The sequence below is a fragment of the Parasteatoda tepidariorum genome, chromosome 2 (genome assembly GCF_982258835.1).
Source record: "Parasteatoda tepidariorum strain Cologne lab strain chromosome 2, Ptep-v5.0, whole genome shotgun sequence".
NCBI classification, from domain to species: Eukaryota; Metazoa; Arthropoda; class Arachnida; order Araneae; family Theridiidae; genus Parasteatoda; species Parasteatoda tepidariorum.
The window spans coordinates 111860092-111887282 of NC_141756.1; the positions used below are offsets into that span (position 1 = coordinate 111860092).

At 30.1% G+C, this 27191-nt stretch overlaps 1 long non-coding RNA gene across 3 annotated transcripts in view; it reads left to right on the forward strand.

The window, feature by feature from the left end:
- The window catches only part of LOC147816049 (uncharacterized), a 34297-nt gene extending 11472 nt beyond the window's left edge, over positions 1 to 22825 (forward strand). For all 3 annotated transcript variants that reach the window (XR_015431619.1, XR_015431618.1, XR_015431617.1), the window contains 2 exons: positions 18668 to 18820; positions 22685 to 22825. This is a non-coding gene — a long non-coding RNA (uncharacterized LOC147816049). The remainder of the gene's footprint in view (positions 1 to 18667; positions 18821 to 22684) is intronic.
- Positions 22826 to 27191: the final 4366 nt, after the last annotated feature.

Consider the following 27191-nt stretch of genomic DNA (forward strand, 5'->3'; position numbering starts at 1 on the left):
AAAAAAAATTCATAAGTTCAAAAACTTTTATAACTTATGATCAATAGAGAAATAGGTTTAAGTTACAGCTTGTTAAACAAAATGATACATGAAATAAATATTTTTGTTTCTATTTTGAAAGTGATGATATCCAATATTTCTGCGATAGTCAATCACATATCTAAGTAAGCCAGGCCCACCGTAGCCCTTTGAATAAATGTACAATGTTAAAATTCCTGTTTGTGTGTAAATAAGAGCAATAATTGACCCTTATGATTTTTATCTTCATGTATTTTATCCTTAATACATACCCCATAAAACATTTCTTAGTTAAAATTTTATTGATCTTGCTTTTCATGATAATTCCTCAAAATGGGCTAATGCAAAATGTTATTTAATAAAGTAGCTTTTTTAGCAGTAAAAATATTATTTTTTCAAACATTCTTTATTGTATGAAATTAAGCTTCAATAATGGTAATAATATCAATCTTAAGCTCAAAATTTATTTTTATGAATCAGAAAATTAACATTGATGAAAATATTAGTAAAAAAAAAAGTAAAAAGTTTTAAAATATCTTTTTGTAATTTTTTATAAATATATTAATTTTAGATCATTTTTATTTCTACCCATTTTTGTATTTCCAACAAGTTTTATCTAAATAGTTGTAATGCAGGTTGTATGATGTAAAAGAAAAATAAATTGTGATTTTTTACTTTATAAATAATTTATTCTTCATTTGGATTTTTTTTACAGGAAATAAAAAAATTTCATACTAAAACTATGATACATAGATGAGTTTCTGTTAACTGACATGTATGTGACTTATGCAGATATCCATGAGATATCTGAGGGACTTCTTTTCTATATTAATTGTATGCATTATCTGGATATCTCAGATATATTTTTATTGGATATTCGAGCAATATCTTAATCGTTCAAACACTTGATTCTATTAAATTTAATGATCTTATATAACTAGTAAATTTAAGTTTTATGTTTCATTATTTTAGAAGTAAAACTGATGTTAGATTATTTAATTTTGCAATATAAGTTCACTAAATTTAAAGTTTTGCAAATTATTCATGATTTATAAATAATAAAGGTGTGGGAGAGATGTGTAAAATAAAAAGAGTTTGCGATGAAAAATTTTTAGTCTATTTTGAAAACTATTGCATATAGAGAAAGCATCAAAGTAGTAATTTTTTTTTATTCACAGAGAAATGTTTTATCATAAAATCAAACAAAATTATGTAAGCAATTCATGACTGTTTATTCATGATCATAATAGTTTTATTTATTGTATTACAAATTTAGAATTGCTATAACTTTTTTTTTAATAATGATTGACTACAAAGCATTAGTAATACATTGCAAATCTGTATCTGTTTAAAATTTGGCTTTGTGAGTTTGGTAACAGAAATTTTTTTTCCAGATAAATCTGTTACAGCGAATTCTTTTATATGAAATTGTATCTTCAACAAGATAAAATACACTTTAATTGAATAATATTTATAGTAACTTCACTAATATTTTAAATAAAAGTACAGACTGAATAAGATTTTCTGTACAAGTGCAACAAAGTAATTAAAGTTTATAATTTGTATTCTAGATGAGGGAAGTTAATGACAATACTTTTTCAATCAAGAAAGTGCTTAATTTTAATCTGAATACTTTAAAATTATCTGAATCTATTTGTTTTTACTTTGTTTTGGCAATTTTGTAAATGAACAAATTTCAATTATATTTCTATTCTTAATAATTATTAGGTAATAATTTGTAATAAATCTTTTTTAAAGTAATGAATATAAAAATTTTGTAACAATTATAAGTGCCTAGTACCATTATCCTTAGAACTAAAAATATTTTACATCAACTTATTATGCTGTATGAATTTAAATTAACAACTACTTTCTAAATTTACCGTTAAAAAAAAAGAGAATTTTTTTTAACAAACTTTTATTTAAGTTTTATATCAAGTTCACCTACTTAATACTTGGATTCTAAAATTCATTTGAATGGACTATGAAAATCATAATGTGTTTTAACCACCAATATTATGATATAAGTGTTTTTCTTTTAATTTAGACTATTACAATTGTTGCAATTGTGTCCAATTTAAGATGCTTAATTTTAACACTTACCTGTTTCTGAAAGAAGAAAGAAACGTAAAATAAAATATGCTTATCTTTTTCATGGGTGGAGCATAAAACAAAATATTATTGATGCCAGGGATACTTTTTTAATGGTTGTATTATTAGTTTGCTACGGGTTTTGTGTTAATATGCACTGTTATAAAAGGTACCCAACCCAAGTAGCACCTAATATTAGGTACCATCAGAAAATCGGCAAAATCTAACGTTATATTGCACAACTTCTAATATTAGAAAGATACAAGAGGTCGCTGTTTGCTCTGCATTATATAATATTAGATTCTATGCAAGCTAATATTATCTAGCGTTCACCATAGTATTAATTCTGCATTAGTTTTGATGCTATATAATATTAAATTTTGTGTTTTCTGATATTATTTTGCTTTGCTTTTTATTTTTTTTTGGAGTAAGCAAGAGGAAGATATGGATGGTAGTAGAATAATTCGGCGATACAATTTTACTTAATTTTCTGTATTGTTGTGAAGCAGTAAAGCATAGAACAATAGTTTTATGTCATTCCATGCATTATTTACTTAGCAATACAGAAATACTAAATAAAATTATAATAGCGAATTCTGCTACCTTCCATTTTTCTCCTCCTTACTTCAAACTATATCTTATGTTCAACTGATTTTTTTGAATATTTTAAACTTAATTAGGAAATAATATTTTATTGCAACTTTTATTGATATTTTTTTCTTTTATTCATACAATGGGTTTTCTGGCAAATTTTATACCATTAATAATTTTCAAGTCTTTAATTTTAAAATGTACTCTTAAATTTTTTTAAAAAACTGGGCATATTTTATCAAAATCTCAATTTAATTTGTCAGTTTGTAATATATACATTTTTTAAATGTGTAACTTAAGCCATTTGAAATTTCACAATTATCATTCATTATTTATATTCTGAAATTATAAAATAAAAACCACACTATATAATTATAAAGTTATATATTTACATTTGAACTGGGTGGAAATTTAAACTTAAATTTTTTTCCCCTTATAAAATTAAAGTTGTTCAATTTTTAAGTGGACATTTCTTGTAATAATTAGCACAATAAAGAACAAAATTTAAAAATATTCAAATTACTTACTTCAGCAAATTTACACATATTTTTTCCCTTCTTTTTTCACTGGAATTGCTAAATGGAGAAATACTTATGTAACTTTTTTCTTTTAGTATTGAAATTTTATTTAGCGAAACACCTAAAAACAAAACTTCAAAGCAAGGTAGAAATTTTTCCAGGGAATGAAACCAGGAAAGCAACTAATATCATGAAAATTGCTAATATTTTTTTATAATGTTAAAATAACTTTTATAGGCACATCAGAAATTTTAATCAATTCGAAAAAAAGTGTTATGTTCTATTAACCTAACTATCTTTGCAAAAAATTTACATAACATTTTAATTTCAAAACTGTCAAGTAAATATTATGTGTTATCTAAATTAAATTTGCACAAACATATAATTGCATACAAGAATGAGATGAAAAACATTTTTTACATTATCTTTTAAAAGTTGCCTTTAGTATTAATGTTTAAAATTTGACTACAATCAACTACTCTTTTGAGATAGTTACTATAACAAAATAGATTTTTGATTAAGACAATTCCATTCCTCGTTTTTCTCTGATTATATAGTATACGTTATGAAGAATTAGCCTAAAAAAAAACATATATTATGCATTTGAAAAAGTTGCTCTTGCAAAGAACCTTATATATAAAAATTTAAACCATATTCTTCTCTAAGTTGATTTAAATTTTCTGTTTTTACAATGATGTAAATACATGTTTTGCTAAATTTTAAATATTAAGCTAAAGAAATTTTTACTACTATCATTATTTTACAATTACATTAATTTAAACATCATTAAAATATAAACACATTTCTTATCTCAAATTTGAACTACAAAATTGAAGTAATAAATACAATGCTAGTAGTATAATTGCTCATACGTTAGAGTTAATGTTTAACAATGATGTTAAAATAAAATTGCTTCTGATATCTTCAAAATTTCTTGAATTTTCATAATACTTAAACATAACTATAATGACTAGAATAAATTACGCAATGCAGTAGTTAAGAATAAAAAAATTAATAAAATCATGACAAACATTTCACTACTTAATTATTTTATTTCAAAACAAAACACAATATAAATATAACTTCATTCAACTATAAGAGCAATACATTCTTACCATCATTGTTTAATATAAGCTTATCGATATTCTTTTGTTAAAATATAAGTTAAGAACACGTATTCGTAATTAAATAAAATAATTTTTATTTCAAAAAGCAACAGTAGGACCATGAGTTATCATTTTAATTATTACTATTTTTAAATTTTAAAAAATTCCAAAACTTTACAGTCATTTCATACAGTTTAAAGTTTTTCTCCAATTCAATTTTTTGTTTTTGTACAACTGAACTATATTTCAGAGCAATAAACTGAAAATCTTTGCTTTATTAAAAGATTTTATAACATGGTCAGCAACATATTTTATATCACACGAACACACAGCAGGGATGAATAGCACAGGGATGCACCTTTCTTGAAACTTTCAGCTCCAGCAGATTTAAAGAGAACCTCCAGTCGTTTTGTTTTCTGTCAGGATCGAACATATGGCTCCCAGTTTTCTACCAGAATATACAGCACCCAATTTCAAAAATGAATGGCTCCTTCCTGGTAGATAAGCTTGTTTATCCAGCAGACGAAGCTAAAATTATAAGAGAGAAAAGTTAACTTTACATTGAAAACACTAAATTTAAACCTCTACATTACTTTATATTGAAAACATTAAATTAGTTGAAGTAAATTTAAAACTATTAAGCATTGAATATTTCTTTAAAACTTAAATCATTTCATTTGAAAATGTTTACAATTTAATGGGTAGATTTCCGTAATAATACCTGCACCAAAAAATCTCAGTATCACCGAACAAGAATAGAAAAATATTTCACTTATAACCGCTTTCAAATAATAATTTTATTCTTTCTTAATTATTATTATTTAAAAAAAAAAACATGAAATTATAGTTCAAAATGTTTAAGCCCTTTTCAATTGAAGTGAATATTCAATGATAAATACAGATACAAAAATATATCAAATTCAATACTTTTTAATTTTTTTTAAAGATTAAGTACAATAACACTTAACTATTAAAATATTTTTGTACATTGTATAAGCTCATAGAGCCAATGTTCACATCTTTTAAAAAAAAACTTCATAAATAAAAATTTTAACACCTTTTAAGCACTGTTCTTCATTTAACGTAAACACATTTTGAATAAACCATATTGTTTGCTTGTTTTTTAACTGTTTGCTATCATTCATAAATTAATATAATTAATCATATATCAAAAACATCTGTCTATATTCATAAAATGAAAATAAAGATATTTACCTCATCATTTTACAATATATTAAACAGGAAATTCAAATAAAGTAACAACAGTGCTCGACTTGTGAATAAAATTTCAAACATTCTAAACTGCAATGGTTTTAACTTAAAATTAGTCGATTAATTAATAATTAATTTAACATGGCAAATTTGTTTACTAAAAATTTATTTTTATCTTTATCATTGCAATGAAAAAAATTCAAACTGCAAAACTCTTCGTGACAAGCCAACAAAAAAAGTGGCGAAAAGCGTTAAATAAACAATTGCTTATTTTCTTCCATTGTTTATTATTTATTTAAAATTCGATTAATGTAAAAGAACATCAATGTAAAAAGATACTATGAGAATTCAAAATCATCAATTCATGGTTGAAAAAATCATGTAGAAGGAGAATTCTCTAAAAATTCACATATTTCAAAGTTGTAAATATATATTAAATATAGTTTGCCCCTCCCCCCAAATATGTTTACATAACGTTTTTTAAAAGTCAGTATGCATAACATTAATTTTTTTATTGTTTAATTAAATTTTTAGTCACAGATTATATCTAAAAGAAATTTATTTAAAATCTTTATTATACAATAATTATTTATTAGACTAATTATTATCATAATAATTATTTAATAAATATTTATTAAACTAAAAGAAACATTACAGGATAGGACAAACTCAAAAGGTATAACCCCGGGCAAACATATACATATTTTTGTTTAAAAAAAATTTAAAATCTATTTGGCATCAAGTTTAAAATCTATTTGGCAATTGCACTTGGTGAGACAGATCACAATACTGAAATATCCCCAAGGGATTTAAATAAAAATGTTTAATTCTTTGTTTTACAATATTTTAGACATGAAATTTTAATACAGTAACAATATTGTTTGTATTGAACTTTAAACATTCTAGAATGTAATGGTTTAAACTGAGCTAAAAGTAGCAGATCATTAATTTTCTAATTGTTTTAACTTGGCTAATTTGTTTACAGACAATTATTTTTATCTTTTTCACTGTTGCAGAAAAACTTTGTCACAGTCGAATTACTTAGCAAACGTTGTTTTAAAAGCATATTTTGAACTAATTACATTACTTATTATTTATAGCTAGACAGTAAGTTAACAGAGAAGTCAACTACTATGTGCGAACAATAATGATCACAATTCATAATGTTAACTGACTTTATCAGATACATGATTTATCACATACAGATACTAAAGCGAAAACATTACTTACATCTTTAACGTTTCATGTAACTATCATTGAAATGTATAAAGTTTTCAAATAATTACTAAATTATAAATACCTTATGTAATTGAAAAGAAAGCAGCCAAGCTCTAATGGCGTCATAAACAAACGTACAGCAGAAACAACAGTTGAAAAAGTTTTTCGAGTTCAATCGTTCGCAAACTACCACTAATATTATGTTTCGCTTTCTTTGCATTGGCTAAAAAGGATATTTTAAGTAATATTTAATTTATCGTTTTCTTTCATAAATAAATGTTTATTTATTAATAATATGGGAAAACCTTTTGCAAAAATGTGGCGCTGAACCAAAAATAATGAAATAGATATTAATTTTGAAAGTTTGAATGTGAGATTGAATACTATTTAATTTTATATAATATTAGCTCTAATATTAGAAGATAGGATTCAAGAGTATTGCGTTTTCTAGCACAGCAGTATTATATTGCCTCTTTCTAATATTAGATCATATCTTTTTGCTACCTGGGAAGTTACTCTTATAGAGACCTGATGTAGCTAATGTTTTAATATACTTCTTGTATTATGTGTAAAAGCATAAAAAATGCTTTTTAAAAAAAATTGACCCAATAAATATTTCGTGTTTAAATTTTTTTTATCCATACTTTATATATTGCTGTAGTAATAGGCTGCAAATTAATTATATAATTAGCAATTTTTTTTACATATTATATAAATCACAATCTTGTAAACAGAGCAAGATTAGTTCTGTTGATATTATATTTAATGTATCTTTGTTCTAATTGATTTTAAATTTCGAATGTTTTAATGTTTTTGAATTTTTTAAAAAATTTGTTATTCTTTATGGGCCAGTGTGGAGGGTTTTTACACTCCAGTGAATGATGCACACATCAAGTGCTGCTGCTAAAAATAATAAAAAAATGTTTAAAATTTCGGGTTAGTTTTACTATGCAGTTTAATTAGTTTTACTTTACAATTATGTAATTAGTTTTACTTTACAAATATATAGTTAGTTTTACTTAACAGTAGTATGAAATAAATAAAAACCAAAATGTTTACAATTTTTGTAATATTTTATTTTGCCACAGGATTGTCATTTGACACAGGACATTTTATTTTAACTTTTTTTATGAGTTTAATGCTTCAAAACTTGTTTTTCTTTATCATTGATAAGTTAAAACAAACCTAATGTTTCTAAATTTAAAAGGAAATATCATTTTTCAATTAAGTCATTTATAGTGTACCCATTTTTTTTTTTTTTTTTTGTAATATCCTTTTGTCATTATTCGCTACAAAATATGAAATTTTAAATATGTTTTTGATTTTCATATAACCCCTAGTTTTTCTACTTAAAATTTGAACAAATATTCAAATTTTTGCGGCTGAAAGATGGATCCTACTTGCCGTGGTTTAGACTGCCTAAAGTATGAGCGATTTGTTTAAAATAAAGAAAACTAAATTTTCTGTTAGGAAACATTTCAGTCAACTAGCCAATGAAAAAGGCCAGTTAGTGTCAACCGACATTGCTATTTGTATTATGTTTTGCTATTTGTATACAGTTTCTTCAAAAGGTGGAAGTACAACAAATTTAACCGTACTCCTTAAGGTTAACCATCCAATGATTTTTTTCACAAACTTCTCTTGATAATCAATGCATGCAGGTTGCAGCAATTGCTGAAGAGGAATGTAATGGTCTTGTACCCGTTATTTCTGACTGAAAATGACCTCAAAATCTGGTCATATTGGTGATTTGCCTCTCAAAAAGAAGCATAAAACGACACTTGATTTTCAACCACTTGATAGATATTCTGCTAAACAGTGCACCGAATCTGTTGCACAATGCATTGTTGGCAGCTTGCAACCATATAACATTGTTCAATCTCAGTCATTCATAAATTTGATTAAAACCTTAAATCCATGGTATAATATTCCTAACCGAATTTTTTTTTTGCAAACAGCAATCCCAAAACTATGTAATGAAACAGTTGATAAGGTAAAAAAAGAATTATCACTCATAGAGGTAAAAGATGTAGCCATAATAACTGATTGTTGGACATCAGTTGCCTATGCCCCTTATATTGCTATCGCTGCACATATCATTGATCTTCAATTGAATTTAAAATCTTTTTGCCTCTCCTGCATTGTTTTTCAAGATGACCTTACTTCTGTAAATATTGCAGAGACCTTAACAGGGATATTATCTGAATGGAAAATTTAAGTGCCAGAACTTAGCTGTTGTACTACAGATAATGGGGTCAACACACCTAAAGCTATAAAAATTTTAAATGCGCGTCATAGGCCATGTTTTACTCATACAATAAATATAGGAATCAATGAAGCCTTGAAAATACCAGGGCTAAATAAGCTGTGGCGAGTCTAAGAAAGCTCAATAGCACATAGCTGGAGCTAAGGATTTTAAAGAAGCATAAGAGTTTTTTCAAATGAAAGTTGTTTCTTTGCCCAGCACATGCGTAACTAGGTGGTGGAGCATTATGAAGTTTTGTAGATTTTTGGATAACCAATTGCCACTATGCAGGCTCCTTCAGATAAAAAGCATCTAATGCTTGATAATAAGGAAGCTAAAACTATAGAAGAGTCATCAACAGCAAATCTACCACAGAGTTAAAACAGCGAAAACTACCCTACCATGTCATCGATTCTTCCTCTTTTATGAAAAATAATACTATGCTTATTATGAGGAATATGATAGCAGTTTGTGGAGACAAATCAAAGTAGAAATTTTGTCATCATTTCAAAGGTATGACGATAATGATTTTATTGAGACTTAGCTCATTCAGCAATCCACGATTTCGTCTCGGCTATGTGGAAGATGCAGAAGAAGCTTTGGAAGAGATGAGTAGTCTGTATATCTAACTTTCCAGTACCTTCGAGCTGTGAAAGAATAATTCCACTGCCCAAAAAAGGAATAGAAAAGCTCTTAGAAGACGACGAAGGGACTGAAAGCATAGGTAATTTTCTTCCCTGTAATGAAGCAATAAAGAACTGAAAAATTATTATTTATCTAAACCTGAATAAAAATCTACTCATCTGGTGAAAGTTCTTGCCAAAAAATTATTTGGCTATCCATGGATTCCAGAATAAATTAAATAATTTAAATGTTCTATATTACATAACAATTTAAATTACTTTCTTTGAAATTATTTTTTTGTAATATTTGCAATTTAACCTCTATTTTTATTTGATACAGACTGTCCTCATGCTTTTATCATTTAATGAATTTTTTTCTAACTACGTATAGCAACTTTGTGGATGATATATTTTTGTTTTATTATAATTTGTCATTTTATAGAGTTATTGAGTACAGCATAATTTTGTTTATGATACATGCAATGTAAATAAAAATTTGATGCCAAATAAAAGAAATATAACCATACTTAGTTTTTTTCTGTCTCGAAAGTAATTTTTACAGTGATTTTTGTACAGTTTATTTACAAAAAGGTATTTTAAGTTATCAATATTTGATTATAAGGTTTGTAAAATAACAAGGTACAAGGTAATCATTGTGAAATAATGGTTGTTTAGTAAAATTGATTTTCAATATCTGATTACAATTATATTGCTTTTAACATATTCATATTCTTATATAGTATGCACTTTCATCTGGTTTTTTTTTTTTCTTTTTCAGTCGGAAAAAATTACTTGACAATTAATAATTACTATAAGGATTACATTTTGTAGAAAATAGTGGATATGAGAAGGCCCAGTATAAATGCATGCTACTAATATGATTTATTTTTAGTATTAAGACATATTTATTAAAAGTTTTGATGTGTTATGTGTTAGATGATTAAAGATTGAGTTTATTACAAAAATATAACTGCCCCAATCAATCAAATGCTCAAAAAGTGCAAGAATGCAAAATTAGAATGCAAGAATGTGAAACAGTAACGTAACATCGTGATGTTTCAGTGGTGAAATCGTAACATCGCCTAGTCCTAATAATTGTTAAGTTTTTAAATATTAAAAAATTAGACCACAAACGCATTTCATTTTCACATGAGTTTGGCTTTTCACAATATTGACGTTTGTTACCATTTTCAGAACAAGTATAGACAGCGCTGGCTTAAGGTAGGCTAAATCTGACCTAACAGTTAAAGAGAGTAACTGCTGCCAACTCACAAGAGCTATATAAATAACATGTTTCAACGGAGCATTTGAAAAACTGGCTTATATGTCCTAATTACCAGAGAAAAAGATTTTTTTTTAGCTCTTTCTTGTTTTTAACATTAAACAGTTAAAATCGATAATACTTAATTAAAATTTTCGTTATTTGTCTGAAATATTGAGGGGTATCATTTAAAGATTTCTAATTATTTAGGACGTCCTTTCCAGGGACGTTCATGTCAAAATGCATGATGCAGAAATTCTACACAGCTCATAACAAAGTGGGTTTTTAAAGAAATGTTCACAGCTCAAATTGTGTAGTTTCTACCGGAAGTAAATTTTAAATTAGGTGAACCAATCATGGAACAATAAGTGCTTGTAAGAGAGATTTTTAATAGTTCGATAGCTTGTTTCAGAATTGAATATTTGTAGTATATATTTATTGTTCGCCTCATATAACCGTTGTTCGATTCGTTTATTCTTTGTTGTAGCAGTTAGAACTTGTTCACAAATTGAAAGGTTATTTATTTTAGCTAATTTAAAATTTGATATATGGTACCTTGTGGTATCTTAGTTAACCGTAAAAGCTCTCTTAATATGATAATTTACAAATGCCCTTTTGTTTATGTTTTAACCCCTTAACGATCGGTTAAATTTTCAAGAAAAAGATCATAAAATTGCCTTTTTTTTATCCCTGAAAATTATATAAAAATATGTGTATGAACAATATATATATATATATATATATTCATTTTTGATTTGTTTTTATCTTGAAATTTTAAAAAATTTTATTTTTAAGAAAAGTTAACATTCAGGATTACTATGACTTAATGTTGGTTTTCCAGCAAGCAAGGGAAGTTTAAAAAATATATGTTTTAAACATTAAAAAAGAATTTTATAAAACTTACGTATAAAATAAATAAAGATTAGTAATTTTTTCTTGGGTGATAAATTTCAAAGCATGAGATACAGAGGCCAACGTCACAATCGGGACAGTAGTACCTAGTTTCCTTCCTACATCTCTTATTGTTTTCATCTCTTTTTCTAACTATCTACAATTACCTTAAAAATATACTGGTGCCGCCATCTGGTGCGTAAAAGGAGAAATAAAATGTTTTCCGGGCAAAAGAAAGGAATTAGTTTTATTCTTATTGGCTCGTTGTTACTGAACACTCCAGCCCGGAAATATCACGGGAGAGAGAAATAGAGGACGAAACCTCACTCCGTCATTTTCACGGGAGCGAGAAGGAAGGGGTTAAAGTTCATACAGCTCTTAAAGGCATAAGCAAATGAAAATAGATTTTGACCAAATATAACATTTTAATGTAATTCATGTAACATTTTTTTTTCTTCTCTTTAATGTTTCTGTTCCCCTCTCGACCTGATACACTTACAACTTTGAAATTTCAGGGGAAAATGTTCATGTCAACAAAATTTGTTCAATAGTTTCTAAATAATTAAATTTTGAAAAAATGCATGCCGTAAAATTTAATTTCGCACGAACTATTTGATCGATTTTGTATTTTACCGGTTAAATTTACATAGAGCGACGTCAAAAGTTATATACTTTACCATTAAAAAAAAAAAGTGTTTTTTTTTTTTTGAATATTAAATAAAAGAAAAATTAACAAAAAAATTATTTTGCTGGGATTGCGTTAACGAATTCTATAATTTTGTGCAAAAATCTGTCAATTCATTAAGAAAATATCCAATATGGCCAAAGTTATGGCGAAATACAGAAAAAGTAAAATGAACATTAAGGGGTTCGAACTTATGACTGCTTTCCTGAGCATTAAGTCATGTCACCGTATGGCACGTATTAGTAAAAAATTTATTTCGGTCATTTTGTACCGAAGTGAGAACTTTCGGGATCGGTAGAGTTTCTGAAGACTGCAGGGCCCTATCATGAGCTACAGAGAATGGAATTAAGATTCCCGTCTCGAAAGTAAAACTGGGGCAAGTTTGGTGTTTAGTACCGTAATATGAACACTCACTTGGAATCAGACATTCCACGATAATTGGTTCTAAGGGTGGGGCTAAAATATGTCCTATCATACAATTTACTTAACATTTTCTTTTTAAGTGTAGCTATTTACATTAGCATGATAAATTAGCGAAATGAGCTTTTGCTATTTAGATAATATTTTTGACTATTGTTTTTAAACATTATTTAATTAGACTAAAAAAATATTCATTGTGAATACTGTAGACTAATGTTTAATCTATTATATACAAATATATATATTTATATACACATACTATTTTTTATTAAAAATTGTCATATATATCAATTTATAGAATAAAACCCTTTTTTCAATAATAAATGTTTCCGAAATATTCTTTTTATTATTATTATTATAATTATTTTTTTAAAAAGTGCAAATTTTAAGTACTTTATATATTTTAATGAAGTCAAATGCAAAATTCTGTACCTGTACTGCATATGACTTTAGTAACTACTACTTCTTTTATAACTTAGTTTTATTTGCTACATTATTAAAGTGACTGTTTTTACTGATAGTTAAATAAATATGTTCGCATGAAATTACATTAATTTACAGAGTTATGTACTTATAATACTGTATACTTATAAAAGTATAGTTCAATGAGCTGCTTTCACTGCTTTTATGTTATCCATCTTAATGGAAGAATGAGATTTTAAAATTAGAAGAAGAAATAAATATTTATTTCCAAAATAATTTTCGAAGCTACGTTATTCTAATTATTTTTCTTGTCGTTGTCATTCGCATCTTTTATTGTAAGAAATGTTTTCTTCTCTGCACCAAATTCTTTTAATTGTGCTGCCATCTGTGAATCGTATTAAGAAGCATCGTTCGGAATAAAGTTAATTAAAATACTTTTGAATTATAAGTTCATCAATAGAGAATTAAAAAAAAAATGATACGGGCATTAAAAAGACAATTTGGCCAGGGAATATATCCAGTAACCAGTGATGTAACTAGCCTATTGGGCGCTTTCTTTTTTTTTTTTAAAGCATATATTTCAAAGCTTAGGCTCTTTAGTTTTCTTTATGACTCCGTAATTAAAATGTTACTGTTTGAAACCATTTCTAATAATCGTATCGGAAAAAAAATTATAAAACAAGCACTAATTTTACTATTAATTATAACTTATTAAAACCTTTAACTGATTAAAAAAAAATAGCCAATACATTTTAAAGTGCATACACTTTTAGTTATATTTAATGCCAACACCGCCCTTTATATATTATCAATATTATCCCCTCATAAGTTGTCAATATTTAGAATCTATGTATATATAGTTTCAACTTACTATGTAAGTGAGAAAGGAAAACAAGCATTCGTTACCTAAATCAGACAAATCAGTATCGAAAACCATCTAAACGTAGGTTCCAGTAAGATAATTGAACCTAATTCATTTGACTGATAAAACTCGAAATGACCGACGCCCACCATTTAATTCTTTCCAACAAATAAACTGGTTTAATTTTTTAAATTTTGCGTTAACGTTTACTGCCTTCTTTTAGGGGCTGAAAAGATTTTGATAACTTCGTTGTTTTTTTTCTCACTTAAACATTAGTTAGCAATCTATAAAGATTATTCAGTATATATACAGTGAGTGAAATAAACAAGGAGCGCTCTAATTACTGTAACGCACTAAAATACATTTAATGGTTCGAGAATCTAACTTCAAATGTGTTAACTGTTAAGTGGAAGTCGTGGTGGCTCAGGGGATAAAGTGCTACCCTAAAAATGAGCTGACCCTGGTTCGAATCCCAGCGGTGGTATGCGATACGAATTCCGCACCGATCACAGGGCGGAAGCTAAATATCCTCGGTGGTAGGCGGATCATGGGTTAGTGCCCCCTTGCCTTCAGGCTAACCGTGGGAGGTTTTCGTGGTTTTCCTCTTTTCGTAACACAAATACGGGTTAGTACCATCAAAAAAGTACTCCACGAAGGCAAATTTCTCACGAGACTTGATCCAGGATTTCCATTGTCTCCCGGATTGAGTTCAAAATTGCAAGATTCATTATATTTTTCGAACGGTTCGCTTTTATTGACCGTAAAAAAATATGGGTGAATTTGTGATCTGTGAAATATAATCCTAAAAGATTAATCTGTTGCTTGGTTGATCCAATTTTCAAGAGTATAAGGGATAATTGTACTTAAAGAAGAAGATCACAGATACCCACATTTGACCTATGACGTCAGTGCCAGCCTGATCGTTTATAGGCAAAATGGCGGGTTAAAGTCGAGTTAAGTTTCTCCTCAAAAGTTAGAATTTTAATGAAAGTGTTGTAAATAACGTGCTATAAACATTAGTACGTGTGAACGAAAAAAATACTTTTAGAGTTAGCTGAGAAATATAAATTATCCTTATTCAGGGGTCTGTTTAGAAGAAATTTGGGTACGTTAACGGACCCTTCACAAAATATCTTTCCATAAAAACGGACCCTTCACAAATTTGTTTATCTTCATTATTGTTTTGTTAATCGAAGAAACCCTTCCCGGGAAGGGGGGGGGGAGAAAGACAGATGTATACGAACTAAGTTTTGTCTTCGGCAGACGCTTCTTCCTTTATTCGTCCGAAATTAATATTCTGCGTTCAGCAGTATAGGCTAAATACCAAATATTTGTATGTTGCATCTCTAACTTATAATTTTACTGTGTTGTGCATGAATCTATTTACAATTTAAAAACTCATTGAAAAGGTTTTTGCAATAACAGGACCCTATTTGCACAAAAATTTCAGGACCCTGGTTGAAAGAATGTGACGTTTATTTTATGTTCACAAATTACGAGTCATTTTTTCACAATTTTACAAAAACAGGACCTTTCACAAAATGTCTGGACAGACCCCTGTTATTATATGATAATTGCTACTATTTCTATGTTACGGGATATATTTCCTGGTCCATGCGTCTTTTTGAAATCCCATTCACATCTTTGTTTATTTATTTTTAATCTCTATCGATGAACTTTTTAATTCAACAGTTTTTTCACTTTATTCCGAATGATGAACAAATGGCAGCACATTTAAAAGAATTTGTTACAGGGGTGTATTATAAAGAAAGCAATTTATTTACAATAAAAGTACAATAAGAATAACGGGAAAAGCAATTAGAATAAAGTAGTTTCGAAAAATATATGTGAAATAAATATTTATTATTCTTATTCGCATCCATTAATATATATAATATGATTTCACAATCAAGCATAGACCCGCGTAACGTTGGATTCGAGCAGGTGAATGACCATGTGAAATCGTAGGAAGTGGTCAGTTGTGTAAGCGGACCAATTTGTAGCTGCAAGCGTTGATGACCGTTTCCGATTGTTCTTTACAATTAAGATTATTTTTATTAAGGTGAATGGCATTTACTCGATATTCCTTCAATTAATGGAAAACACCAGCCACAGTGTTGACTTAAAATATCTTCATTATTAGACTGATGATGGATCCGAGTCCCCTTCCCATCAGGCTAACCATGAGATGTTTTAGTAGCTTTCCTCACCGTGTAACGCAATTGTGGGTTTGTTCCATCGAAAACTATCTCCAAAGCGGGAATTTAATTTCTCCAATAGTTGATTCGGGAAGTTCGTTGTCTTCTGGATTGGGTTCAAAATTACGGAGACTAACGGAGTTGAACAATGGTAGTCGAAGATTTGGATCGGCTGTTCAGCGATGGTTATAAAACCAATTCATGAATTCTTAACCACCACTAAATGGGAAAAAAATGTTCAAAATTCTCAAATGGAAAATAAATTATGTGTGTTGTGACTGACAGATATGCATTCCTTTGTAGCGACTAGTATCAACCACCATCAACAGATGGCGATACCAAAGGAATGACGTCAAACCCCTTGGTATCGCCATCTGTTGATGGTAGTTGATACTAGTCGCTACACCTTAATTTATTTAAAAAAGAAGAAGAAAAAACGAGAACAACAAAGAAACAGAACAATAAAAGTTGTGATCGCCTTATTACGATCACTGGTTTCCCATTGGTCAAATGCTTTTTCTTTCTGGATTAACTCCGTTAAACATTTCAAATCATGGGTTTCAAAAACTGTCTCCAATTGATGTTTGTCGTCGGATTGATTTTCATATCCTGCCTTAGTACGTGTTTCTAGACGTCACAAAATACTTTTCCTTCTTCAGCATTATATTGAAATCACCGTCAAGCCACACAGTAGTTATAAGTTAATAATAAAAAGAATATGAAATTACTTTATTTATCATTATGTAAATACGTTAAAAATGGCGGTAAAAATATATTTGAGGGTGTCTCCTTGGCGATTTTTTTTGTTCGGCGACATTCCTGTTCGCGTGGAACACTGCAAACAGAAATGACGGCTAAAACATAATAAAATTTTAATAAAACATTGGAAAATTTCAATGAATCATCGGGATAGCCTGGTTGGTTGGTCATTGGGCCCATGTCCAAGAGATCGTGGCTTCGATCCCCGCCGGCCGAAGACTCCCCTTGTAGTAAATGGTGACTGATGTCGGTTAAATCTGTCGAGACACAAAGTCCTCCATGTTTCCATAACAAATCATACCTCTGGGGGTACTGATCCAGGAGTTTCCTTGTCTTCTGGATTGGGTTCAAAATTATAAGGGTGCGGAGTTGAACAATAGTAGTCGTAAACCCATAAAGTAAAATAAAATAAAACATCGGCCAAAACTTAAAAAATGGCAATGAACATAATCTAAGCAAAATTAATAAACCCAATAAAATGTATTTCGAATCGAAACAAAAATTAATGTAGTAAGCAGCACAGATAAAAAAAAAAAGGAAAAATATCGACTCACTTTATTTAGCTTGAATATCCTCACTTTTAGGTACACATTCATTTCAGGACCAGAAGCACAATTAACTTTACCTGCCGACATCCAACGTAAAACTAACTGACCTCTGAAATTACATATACCGTTGAACATAAAATAATACATATACCGTTGAAAAAATAACGCTAAAATCTAAACCAATCAGAATCCCGATTGGGTTTCCAAAATAGAACTGTAGACGTACCCATAAATAAAACAATTTCGCCCAACTTGGCGAGAATCCGAGAATCAAGGTGCACCCTCAAATATAGTCTAACCAAAATGCCTCCTAGTGAAATTAAGAAGAAAAACAGCAACGGTCGTCATAGCAACGCAAGCAATGACGACGCATGCGCACTGTGTACTATTACTCTTGAACACAGTTGAAAAGTGTGTGGACGCCATCAAATCCAAATCTAGACCCATTTTGCCAATGGGTAAAAAAAAAGAGAGAGGATTGTAAAAAACACAAATTTACAGAAGAAGCCTAGAATCGACGGGCTTGGTTAAATTTCAATTCCTTGGCGTGATAACGTGACTCTCGATGTGAGAACTTGGATACGACCAAATAGTCTTCTTTGTCCTTGCATAAAGCTGGATGATGTTAGATCATATGTAATCAGAAGTTTTATTTTAAAGTAAAATAGTTTCAACAATTGGTTGCTATTAGCAACCACTAATTGAAAATAAAAGTTAGTTTAGCTTCAAGATTGGGCATCTCTACAAGTTATGAATATTTGATAAGAGCTAATTTGAATAACTACAAAACAATATTTGATTGTAACCGTTAACGGAAATAACATCAGTTCTAATCCAGTTCATCCTTGAAAAAAAAATTTTAGAAATTCCCTCACTCAAAATTCATTGGTTTAACAAGCAAGAAATCAATTTTAAAACGAATTTTTATTTTCTATCAGCTGAGTTGAATTTAATATATTTGTTATTTAATTCTTAGTTTTTGATCTTTGAAATGTCAGATCCCTTTGATGACAATCCAGATCCTGGTCAAAATCCAAAGAAACCTGAAAAATCCCCTGAAAGAAAAGATCCTCCGATTCCTGGTCAAGATCCTAATAAACCTGAAAAGCCTCAAGGAAAACCTGATGAGAAACCATTGTAAATAAATAAAAGTAAGAATTTCAATATCGATTTAAATAAAATGTAGAAAATTACTTTTCTTATTTCAAATTAATAATAATAAAGATGTAGAATCTTTATAAAGATCAGATGCTGGGGTAGACTATACTTGAGGGTGCCCCCGCCAAGTTGTGATCGCGATTGATCGCCAAACTGGGCGATGCTGAAAATCAATCGTGATTCTGATTAATTTAGAATTTAGCGTTGTTTTTAAATGAATTTTTAAATGTAATTTCAGAGATCCGTTACTTCTACTTTGGATACCGACTGGTAAGGTTATTTTTGCTTCTGGTACTAAAAATGAATACTGTCAATAAGATAAATCTTAAGTTTCTGTACGATTTTAATAACAATGAAAAAAGACAGTGATTGAATGGTGTATGAATGAAGGTTTAATTAGTAATAGATATAAATGTCCTGTTTGTGAGTTACAACGGCGTTCCGGGCAAACAAGTATGGTTCCAAACATAAGTCGCCAATTTCGCCAAGGGGCACCCTCAAGTATATTTTTCCCCAGATGCTGTCATAGAAGCATTTGGCTGAAACCATATCCATCGATTCCAAATAATTCATGATGCATTGGAATTCAAAATCTTTATTTGATCTTAATAGTGATGAAGTAAAAAAAGAAGAGCTAGTGATTATAAATCGTAACATTTTAAATTATTATTAAAAAAAAATAAACATGTATATTGCGTCAACGTTATTTCATGGGCATTTGCATTCTTAGATATTTTATTTGGCGAAAATACTGAACACTATATATTTGGCGAAAATATTGAACGCTATATATTTAGTTGAAAAACTAAATACTAATACTAATCATGAAGATAAGTCATGAAACACTAGAATCGCAGTTACAATCGGCTTTATGGCAATAAATTATAAAAGGCTCAGGGGATAGAGCGTTCGCCTCCCAATGAAGTGAACCGGGTTCGAATCCCTACGATGGCTGGTCGATACGAATTCCGCATCCGGCTTGCACCGACCACTCTGCTGACGTAAAATATCCTCTGAGGGAGATGGATCATGGGTTAGAGTCCTCTTTCCGTTAGGCTAACTGGGGGAGGTTTTCGTGGTTTTCCTCTCCATGCAACACTAATGCGTGTTAGTTCCATCAATAAGTTCGACACGAAGGCTAGTTTCTCCCGATGCCCGTTCCAGGAATTCCCTTGTCTTCAGGATTGAGTTCAAAATTACAAGGCTACGGAGGTGAACATTGGTAGTCGGAAACCTAAAATTGGGTTGGCTGTTCAACGACGGTTATAAAATAAAATGTATTTTAAAGTATAGAATATCTCTTGCAGCAAATTGATTTGGTATACGCTGAAATTCAGGCAGTATTTCAATTTGCAAACTTTATCGTAAATAGTCAAATACGTATGAATAAATAAAAAAAATCAAGTGCATACAAAATCGAATAGCGCCATAACAATGGATAAAACTTTTCGATTTGTCAGACGTAAGTTAAGTTCAACTGTTGATTCTTACTTTTTATTTTTTTTTAACATAAAACAAAATGGCCGTTAAGTATTTTATTAACTTCATTGGATTTATGTGTCACTAGATATTTAGTTTTTGCGAAATCATTTGTGTTTATGGCATTTAAATCAAAAAGGTAACTTCTAAAACAATAAGTAGAATTATAGAGATAACTACCTTCGTAGAATTAACATCTCATCTCTGTAGTAAATCGATTTGCTAGTACTGAATTTTTCCTCAACATTTAAATTCGCCAAGTATCACAATACTAGATAATATGAAAGAAAGTGAAAATAAATGCATATTATAATAAAGATTAAAATAATAATTAAAAAAGGATATTTTTTAAAAATATTTACTTAACGTTATTTGAGGAATGTAGTGCGACATATTTTATTCAGTGAAATTATTGTTATATTGTTGGAATACGAGTTCCGAGTAATTAAAAAGGCAACTAATAAAATAGTAAGTGATAAGGCAGTGACGTAATAGAATAATGCAGTGAAAATCACTTTCATTGAAGTGACATTTTGATAGTAAATCGGTTTAATCGTAATAATATTTACTCAGCGTTTAAATTCGCCAATTATGACATCAGTAGTAAAATCGGGGACAGCAAGGCTCTAAATTAGCGGTACCCAAGAGGAGTTCCTCGGAACCCTTGGGTTAAGTATTTTTGAAGACCAGTAACAAATTTGAAGTCTGTAATTATATTTATATCAAATTATTATTTATATTTTATTTTATGTTTCGGTTAATCCTATTAAATTATTCAAGCAAAATGACAGTAAAAAATATAGCAATTTTTAAAAAATAACAATGATTACACTAGAATTTTCCATCAAACTTTTTTAACACAAAGGAAATAATCATATTCAATAGTAAAGAAATGTGTTTCTCTGATCGCCATTTTAAATGCTGTTGTTGTTGTAGTTCATTTACGTCGCACTAGAGCTGCACAGTGGGCTATTGGTGACGGTCTGGGAAACATTCGAGAGGATGATCCGAAGATATGCCATCACAGTTTCGACCCTCTGCAGAGGGAATGGCTCCCCTTTTTCGGTAGCCCGACTACCTTATTTTCAATGTTTGCAACAGTTCTGTTTCATTTCAATAAAAATCATACTTTAACTTATTTTATTCAATTTTAGTTTATGCCTGCACTAAATACAAATTCAGAACTAAACAAGAAGACTGGGAATTAAACTATTTGAGATGCCTTTATCGTTGACCCCTAGTAGTGCAGTGTTGACAGTCTGGCAGCACTTAGAGAAAAAAAAGGTGACTGCAAGCCACTAAAAATTTAAAACTATTTGCTTCAATACGCCCACCGCATTTTAGCAACCAATATTTTTAAGCAGGATGGAGCTTAAATATGTTTCTTTACTTAAAAATCACAGTTGCTACCAATTTAAAATTTTCACTCAAAATTTGCTGTGCTGTAATGGTTAAAACGATGAAAAAAATTTTATAATTCCTCACCTCAAATAGTTTCAAAATTATTGGTAGTCTTTCTTTGGTTAATGCATTTACAGTTGGGTACTTGCACTTCGAGAAGAAGAAGACCTCCCATACCCACACATGTGCCGTCAGGGCCATCTAATCTTTATCAGCAAAATGGCGTATTAAAGTTGAGCTAAGTTTCTCTCTCCAAGAATGTTAATTAACGATAAGTTAGTTAAATACGGAGCCCTATCGCACATTGAATTGACTGAAATATAAAATTCTTTCTCGCCTAATTCTTTTACTTAACTTAGATTTAGTATTTATTTATGTATTTTATAGTAACCGTGATATTTTTTTCTTTTGTGAATCTGGTAACTTAGATACATAATTAGTTTGTTTATGTTCCACGTGGCTTCGTACCTGTCTCTGCTTCAAGTCTCTGTGTAAATACATAGTGACGGAATTGAAATCTTTGAGAAAGAATCTTTGCGAAAATTGTCACTTAAGAGAATTGATACTTGTCGGGCTTGGCTTACTGGATATATAATGGAAATAACAGTTGCTAAAATAAGCAAATGCCACATTTCAACAACCAATCAGGTTCAAGTTACCCACACTACGTCACTTGCAGGCTAAAGAACTTAGAATCATATTGCTAAAGAACTTAGAAAAAGAAGGTCAATCATTTAGGGTTCAGTATACGGGAAAATGGTGAACCGCTGCTCTCAATAATAATTAAATTATTTTGGTTTTTTTTTAATATTATGTTAATGCTATTTTAATGAATGTGGAGTTATTTAAAAAAAAAAAAAATTGAAGCGAGATAGTGTTCCTTAATTGAAATTTTCAAAAGTTTAACAAAATAGTTGTGTTGTTTTAAACAATCTAATTTTGAAAATATTTGATTTGATTTTTTTTTTACTTAATAGGTATGTGAGTAAAATACCTTTCATACTCAAAAAAGAAGAAAGTACAAGAACAAAGTTAAGAAGATGTTAGTTGTGAAGAAGACATCATTCTGTTCATTTTCATTGTCTACATAGTTTAATAAAAATTTATTAAATTTGTTAGTCAACTTTTTCTTATTTGCCTAACATTATCCAAGTTTTAAATTTTTGTTATATTTGCCAAAGATTTTAATTTTATGGCTAAAATAGATGTTAAGCATGTGGTTTTAAGTTTTCGTGTCATTATAAGGACATGACATTTTATTAAAGATTCCACTTGCCAATTCCAAAAACTGCTGCCCACTCCTCAGAGGTACGAATTAATTGAGCGGCAAATTTTTGTTGATATATACTGATATTCGTTAGAAAAAGCACAAATTTATAATTTAAATACATCAAAATTAATCAAAAATATAGACAAAGACATAAGGCCGAGATAGCCTGGTTGGTAGGGCCCTGGACCCATGCTCAAGAGGTCGTGGTTTCGATCTCCACTGGCCGCCTCGCCGTGACTCCCCGTGTAGTAAATGGAGACTGGTGCACGTTAAATATGTCGAGTCACAAAGTGCTCCATTTTCCCATAACAAATCGTACCTCCGGGGGTACTGATCCAGGAGTTTCATTGTCTTCTGGGTTGGGTTCAAATTTGCAAGGCTACGGAGTTGAACATTTGTAGTCATAAACGCAAAACTGGGACTGCTGTTTGAGGACGTTCATAAAATAAAAAACAAACACATAGTTTATTCGGATTCATAAGAAATCCAAAAGATCAGAATTTCATGAGAAAATCAGATCTAATACTTTTCACTAAACTAATTATGCGACGCAAACAATATGACTTAAAATAACTCATTTTATTATAGAAGCTACGTTTAATACTCGTTGTCGATAGCGAACACTCAGAAGTGTTTTTCAGATAGTTTTGCTATCTGAGCTTGCTCATTTCGCCTGTTCTGAAATAAAAATAGCATGCCACTTCCCTAAAAATTCCAACTGTAGCATTTAGAAACCAAGGTTCATATTGATAAAGCGTTTATTTCCGATTTTTTTTCTCCATTATTTCTATTTTGAAAAAAAAATTCTCCCTTAATTGCATGAATTTTTATTTTTTATAAATAATATTTGGAATCAACTCGTAAATGGGAGTAGTTAATGGGAATAATGGCAAAAATAAATAAGTAAAAAACATTGATGTACTTCTACATTTTCATGAACATTTACTCTATTAATTCTAATAATCTATTGTATATATGTTACATCTAAATTAATAAATCAGGTAATTATTAATGTGGGACTACTTTGTGCAAATTCGAATTTGGCACTTTTCAAGTGCTGCTATTCAGTATTATGTTTTTTCCACGTTAAAAATGCGTGGAATTTGAAGATAGAAGTCTCCTCTATTACTACAAACATTTTTTTTCGAATTTTGAAACAATCTCAGAGTGTGTTTTGTTTATCCAATGTCAACAACTTTCCGAGAACGTTCGACGTCGAAAAGTGTGCGTGGAAACTTTAGCTGTGAAATGCAAAGACGTTGATAAAACAATTGTCGTAAGTGCAAAATTTTTATTTATATATTAATAAACAATTATATCATGTTAGCGTTAAAAAATTTTGAAAATTAATAACAAATAAACGGAAAATAAAAAAAATGCACTGTGGGGGCTACTTTGTGCAAAGTTTCATTCGTTTTTTTTTTCGACAGAAAAATGGTCAGACGTTATAAAAAAAATACCTGGAAAGAGGAACTACCGTGATTACACTTTAGAAAAGCTGCAACAATGCTTGCAAGCAGTTGCTGGTGGTATGTTGATTGCAGAAGCTTCTCGGAAGTACAAAATCCACAGAAATAATATCTCTATTAAAATTCACAAGAAACACGTGAAACGTGCTGGTAAACTATTATTTTTCTGCTACAAAGATTTTTCAATGAATTAATCAAACGATTTAACATATAAAAATATATTTTATAGGGCATCAGGTGATTTTGACAGAAACTGAAGAGCAAATTCTGTCATGTTCATTCAAGCATGTTATGTTCAAATTTACCAATATTATAAATGTTAATGAATATGTAATAATTATTATTTTTGAAATTTCATCTATTTCAATGTTCAAAAATGTATATGGTTTCCTTTTGTTTAAACTCAAATGTTTTGAAATAAACATTCTTTTTAAGAAAAAATTCTTTACAAAAAATGTTTTTTTAACGCTGAAAATTATTTTCAAACTAATATCTTTACATATCTTGATGTTTTTGTTTTTAAAATGTCAACAATTAACTTTTTTAACAATTTTATATCAATATTTTACTAAAAACATGATTATTAAACTGAATTCCTATCACTGCACAAAGTAGCCCCACTTGGGGCTACTTTGTGCAAGATATGTTTTGACTTATTATTTGTAAATATTACATACAAATAATGCCAATATTGATCAAATTCACTCGTCTGAGTCCAGTTATGAATATAATATCGATAAATTTTACTGAAGTTTGAATTAACATAGTTTTTTTACATGTCAAAGTTCAAAAACTGCGAAATCCTGCACAAAGTAGCCCCACATGACGGTACTAAAAGGTCAATTTTAATAATAACCGCTTTTTTTTGGTCAAAGTGAGAAAAATCGCAAATTATTCACTTTAACCGGTTATTAATAATAATAACCAATGAAGTTTTTACAATGTTATTAAACGGTTTATATTGCATTGTGACAGGGGTGTGCCTCTTTGTATATTATATGTGTTACGGCTAAAGTGGTAGATACGGTTATTACTAATACTAACCGTACTATTAATAATAACCGCTTCTTTTGGTCTAAGGGAAAAATAGAACGGAGAGATTTCCGTATCGTGATCTGCGGTTGAATAATCGCCTCGTCTTGCCATCTTCTGGGCAGCAGCCCGCTAGAAACTGGAAAAAAAAATCACTGAAAGCGACCAACTTGACGGGAATAACTCGTGGCCAACCCCGGTCAAACATCTACAAGTTTGTTTTTTGTTTAAAAAAAATTCCACTTTAAAATCAATTTGGAAATTGTAGTTGACCTGACAGATCACAACACGGAAATATCCCCAATAAAAACGCGAAAGAATGACATTGACCTAACTTCATTAGTTATTATTAATAATAACTGGTTAATGTGATGAATTCGCCTAAATTATTCCATTTAACCGGTTCATTTGGTTGTTATTAATATTGACCGGTTAGTTATAATAATAACAGACTATTCACATTATCGTTCCCCTGCTTTGGAAGCGCGGCGCGCGAAGTCGAGCACTTTACTGTAGAACAGTTTAACGAAAACCGATACCGTGCTCCATGGTCCCTACGCAGGCTGATCAAAGTGGTCACTCATCCGCTCACAGACCACAGCCAGTAATGCTTGACTTCAGTGATCCACTGGGAATCGTGTCTTAACGATCAGTCCACTGCGGGACCCAAGTTGCGACAGAGAATGCTGTTGGTTTAAATTGCTCATCACAAAGAACTTTAGTAGTTACAAACTAATATCCTACAAGTTACGTAAAAAATAAAGTTATCTGTAAATTTTGCAGTGCTTATGAAAGTTTGTCTTCTACAAAACACTTTTAAGCAAGGAGTTTGCGGGTTCTATTCCAATCGTAACCATGTTGTATCTTTTATATTAGTTTTTCATGTCTACCTGCATTTTGGATAACTTTACTTTCGAAATTAGAGGCACATTATCTGTTGTTGTTGTAGTTAATTTACGTCGCACTACAGCTCTACAATGGGCTATTAGCGACGGTCTGGGAAACATCCCTGAGTATGATCCGAAGACTTGCCATCACAATTTTGAACCTCTGCAGAGGCGATGGCACCCCCCGCTTCGGTAGCCCGACGACCTGCACGCGAAGTCGGACACTTTACGGTAGAATAGTTTAACGAGGACCGATACCGCACACCCTCGGTCCCTACGCAGACTAATCCAAGTGGCCACCCACCAGCACACTGACCGCAGCCAGTGATGCTTGACTTCGGTGATCTGCTGGGAACCGTGTCTTAACGATCTGTCCTCCGCGGGACTCACATTGCCTGTAATTGTACTAGCCTGTTAATTTGTGTATGATTGATTTTTCTTCAGTTATACTTTATTCCGTATTCAGTTATTAAAATATTTGAGGTCCCGCAGTGGATTGTTCGTAAAAACACGGTTCCCAGTAGAGCGCCGAAGTCAAGCATCATTGACTGCTGTCAGTGAGCGGGTGGGTGACCACTTCGATCAGTATTCGTAGGGATCGAGGATGTGCGGTACCGGTCCTCGTTAAACTGTTCTGCCGTACAGTGAGTGCTCGACTTCGTGCGAAGTTATCGTGCCAAAGTGAGAATGCCATTCTCTTAGCAGAGGATCAAAATTGTGATGGCATGACTTCGGATCATCCTCAGGGATGTTTCAAAGACCGCTGTTAATCACGCATGGTGGAGCTCTAGTGTGACGTAAATAATGTACTTACTTACTTATCATA